This window comes from Triticum urartu, chromosome 2, assembly GCF_003073215.2.
Source record: "Triticum urartu cultivar G1812 chromosome 2, Tu2.1, whole genome shotgun sequence".
NCBI classification, from domain to species: domain Eukaryota; kingdom Viridiplantae; phylum Streptophyta; class Magnoliopsida; order Poales; family Poaceae; genus Triticum; species Triticum urartu.
Genome location: NC_053023.1, coordinates 362513677 through 362518140, shown reverse-complemented (window position 1 = coordinate 362518140; position 4464 = coordinate 362513677). Strand labels below are relative to the sequence as shown.

At 42.2% G+C, this 4464-nt stretch overlaps 1 pseudogene; it reads left to right on the top strand.

The window, feature by feature from the left end:
- The first annotated feature begins 3642 nt into the window (after positions 1-3642).
- LOC125541547 lies at positions 3643-4192 on the top strand (annotated as a pseudogene).
- The last annotated feature ends 272 nt before the right edge of the window (positions 4193-4464 follow it).

The window sequence follows — 4464 nt, the reverse complement described above, 5'->3', positions numbered from 1 at the left end:
ATGACTCAATATAGTGGTGAGGGATATTTTTATTTTAGATTTAGCATATTCTTTTCTGACCTTCGTGACACATAATATAAATGTTTCAATGACCTATCCTAGATTTCTAGTGAAATTTTCTCAACTTCACTGACAAACCTAGATACATGAGTGAGTTTCAATATTTCAATAATGATTCACTGTATAGTTTTCTTCATGTGGAGTATGAGAACACTATAATGGCAGAACAGTGTTTGTTTCCCCTACTTTTCAGCTAAATCGCCATTACTCTATAGCAAAGAGCATCATCATGGTTCACTTTAAGAATCTATTTTATTTCAAGAACATGAACCATGTTCTCCAATATATATGTGAGCAATCAACCAATCACAACAATCACAGTTGTTCTACTTAGTAAAACCAACCACATCACGAACTTGTCGGTTTAAAAGTATCTGAAGTAAAAACATGAAGGAAGAATATTGCTATAAAGAGTTATAATCATACCACTAAGATGGGCATATGAGTGAATCCCTTGTGCTTGTCTAGTCAACAAACTATGTTAAACTTCTTGATTAAGCCAATGGTTGTACTATCTCAATATGGCGTTCTTATCATTTTAGATACTTTTTATTGACTATATGAAGTACCCATAAAAAATCACTGGATCCTTCCATTGGAAGACATTCTCGTCCACATGCAAAATACAGCGGTAAAGCATTTTCATATCCATGTCAAGTAATATCATGTACTCTGTTTGAACTGTGGACCTGCATCAAGTTAAAGAATCTTAATTATAAACTAGTTACAAATACTTCATTACTTAGTATCCATAGGATGGAATCCTATGCAATTAATACATGGTACAAGGCAACTATGTAGTACTGCAAAGGAGTGAATACCAAAGCAATGAGTGGAACAGAGGAAGATGGTTATTGCTACCTCTCCCAAAATAGACTTTTGCCTCACTTTATATATAAAGCAACGAACAAAGTACACAGTCGAATGAAATAAGGTGGTTGTTGCTACCTTGCACCATCATGCCAATATTATACACATTTCTCTTCTTGACCGTGATAAGGCATCGTATAATTTATGTTGATCCAAAATCCAGTAGTGCTGCTTAGGACTTGTTGGATCTACTCACATGATCTGTGTCAGCTTCAATAATCATTTTTCTTTATTTTTACCAACTTCTGCATGTCATCTTCCAACTAATCGTTGTTACGTACCAGTGCAAAAAATATTATATGCAAGTTACGAGTTAAGGCGTTAAAATACAAAATGTAATCGTACAAAGACGGGACAAAAGAGGAAAATATTAAACATCAAGGATAATATATTGACATACCGCTTTCATTAGCTGCCTTCTATTCAAATATTGTGGTACCGAATTTGGAAGACCAAGCCCTTCAAGGCTAATTGTCCTAGCTATTAAAAGTATCTAGGTATTTGACAATTTCTCTCTTAAGCCCATAATCTCTTCATGTGACAAGCTCTCTGCAATAATCGAAAAATACCCGAGAAGATCTGTTATGAAATACAAACAACGAGTAACCAATGTCATGCAAGAAGAAAAAGAGGACCATAAGTTCCCTAGGGTCCACCTTTAAAATAGATACAAGATAATTATGCCCGTGATATCAACATAAACTTAGTAAAACACATTAGTGTAACAAGTTCTATTTGACAAACTGAGATAAATATAATAAGCATGGCCCACTTTACCAATTAAAATTGGACTATTAAGAACAATAACCAAGACATGCTAATGTCAGTAATAAATAGGTAGAAGTGGTTTGTGTTTCCTAGTTCATAGCAGGACAAAGATGGTTTGATATACTGCTCAAAATAGCAACAAAAATTTAAAAATCTCACCTTTGACCTATTGTTATGCATAATTCGGCAAAGAAAGAGAGGAGAAAGCCATGACGACTCCTGAGCTTTCTTGTAACCAATATCTGGTTATTGAAAAGGTGGAGAACAAAGGGACAACCACCCAAATCGCTTCGTTGATTAGACAAAAGGGGAAGACCAACTATGCATGCTGCCCAAATCAGATGTTGTGATGGGAGCATTTGCAAGAGTGCTTTCTCTAGGAGCTAAAAGTGGTCATAGTCAATCACAACATGTATCCACCAACCATCCTAGAAACCATCCATACATTTGAGACCTAAACATGAATCATATACAAGTCTATTGGACCCAAGAAAAAAAGAACAACTCACCGCTTTCTTGAAATCCAGTTCAATTCCTCTTTTCAATTACATACCATGATTTTGTAAAAGGAAAGAGGCAAGAACAAGCTGCAAGAAAGCACACAAGCTGCAAGAAAGCACTATACCATTTCAAAGCATTGCAAACAATTATACACTTCATATCCCTATATTATAAGGCCAAATTAGACAGGGCACATCGATGCTTGCCATCAATGACCTAGTCTCTGCCAAGTTGCACTCGATACTTAGCAAAGAAATTATCCACATAATCATTTAGCTTTGCTCGTTGAAGGATAGAAACAAAAGATGTCGAGTCTTCACCTACCTCTATGACAACATGTCTATGATTTTTGTGCATTCTAATACAGTGTTCTAAATAACCCGCTCCATAGAATAGCAAGTAGCACCATGATGTGAGTAACACCGAAGCATATAATCTAATCAATCCTGTGGCGTAAAAACATGCATGATAAACACATGGAAGGATAAGGTGTGGAGTAATTACCTGTCTAGAAGCAAATGGATTATGAGCTGCAGAAGTGAAGAGAATGCCAATACAAAGCTCCAAGCTGCCCAAATCAGTTGACCAAACCCAACATGAACATCTCCTGTATGCATAATTTTTTAATTGAGAGGATGTCATGACAATGTAATTTCATGGTTGGAAGGAGGAATCATATATGAACTAGAAAGAAATAAAGAGAAACCTAGCCGAGCATCATGGTAAAGGGTGTTGTGCTGCCGAAGTGAAGAGGCGAGTGAAGAGTGGTATGGGAGGAAGAATATATGCATGCATTTACCCCCAAAGAAGCGGAAAGGATGTGCATATCCCCCGCCATGATTTTGTGCATAAAACCCGAAGAACGATTGCGTCCTTCAATCTTAAAGGGTTAGTTTCGCTAAGAGAACAACCATGATGTGGACCTGCATCCCCGTGTCAACTGGTTCCCCTCCTCTCTCTCTCTCCCCCTCCATCCCAGACCGATTGACCCATCCCCTCGTCTCTTGTAGCAGCGTCCGTGTCGGCCTCCCGTGTGTAGACAGATCCCCTTCCCCTTTCTCCGGGCAGCGACATGCCCCCTTGTTATTTCTCTCGAAGTGAACGACCTTGTTCATCCTTTCTCGCGTACCTCATAGGGAGGATAATTGGGCTGAGAGAATAGGCCCACGTAACCAGAGGGCTCTCATTCCTGTGGAGTAGCAGCCCTTAGGACATTTAGCCCAGAAGAAGACGTGTGGTGGTGGACGCATAGAGAGCAGTTTTAACGACTGAGATCTTCTAAATCACGCGAATGGATGGCCAGAAATGCTCGGTTAAGTTTTAATGTCCTATGAAATAGATATATTGTTTCCCGTATGTGCAACTAGGGTTGTCGAGCTAGGGTTGTAACGAAATTCCCCAACTTAGCGAGGGCGCTCCATCATCGGGATCTGACAGAGTGCCATGGACTACACCAATGCCATCCATATCATCCCGGACGCCATCGTCCCGAAAGCTGGGCCAACTCTGCGGCGCCTCCTAGCGGGGACTCCGGGATTTGGGCCACCGAGGACGACTATAGCCAGTGGAACGGCGAGCAGGGGCTTAGCGGGGGTGGCTATGGCGGTGACAGGAACTCATCGCAGCCGCATTCAAGGGCCGGCAGCGAGCAGCCGCCGCCAGGCAAGAAGCCCCGGGGCAGTGGGCGTCGGGCGGCGGCGACGCGGGGAGCATGAGCAAGTCACGCGCGATTGGGAAGATGTTCTTCAAGACGAAGCTCTGCTGCAAGTTCCGAGCAGGGACGTGCCCGTATGTGACAAACTGCAACTTTGCTCATGGGATGGAGGAGCTACGCAAGCCGCCCCCCAACTAGCAGGAGATCGTGGCAGCACACGAGGAGGCGACGGAACAGAGAGAGGAGCACCAGATCCCGATCATGACTTCGTCCAACGTGGTGCCTGGTGACAGCGTGTCTGGCAGGGCGTACAAGGGGCGGCACTGCAAGAAGTTCTAACGCTGCACCCGTCCGTCCCTTCGTCTTCGCCAGAGCACCACCGGAGAGCCACAGCCGCCGTCCTCTATTCTCTGGTGAGCATGTGCGCACAGACTAGGCTCCAACCAATCACGTGCTGCCACGTGGCAACCAGCTACAGTACATGCACGAACAGTGCAGGAGTTTTTTGTTGTTTTTGTTCCCTAACTTCTTTTAGTTAAATCTTTTATTCTATATATCCAAACTAGGTGATTCTTTTTCCTATGATCAAAAACCAGCCCTTTACCACAGTA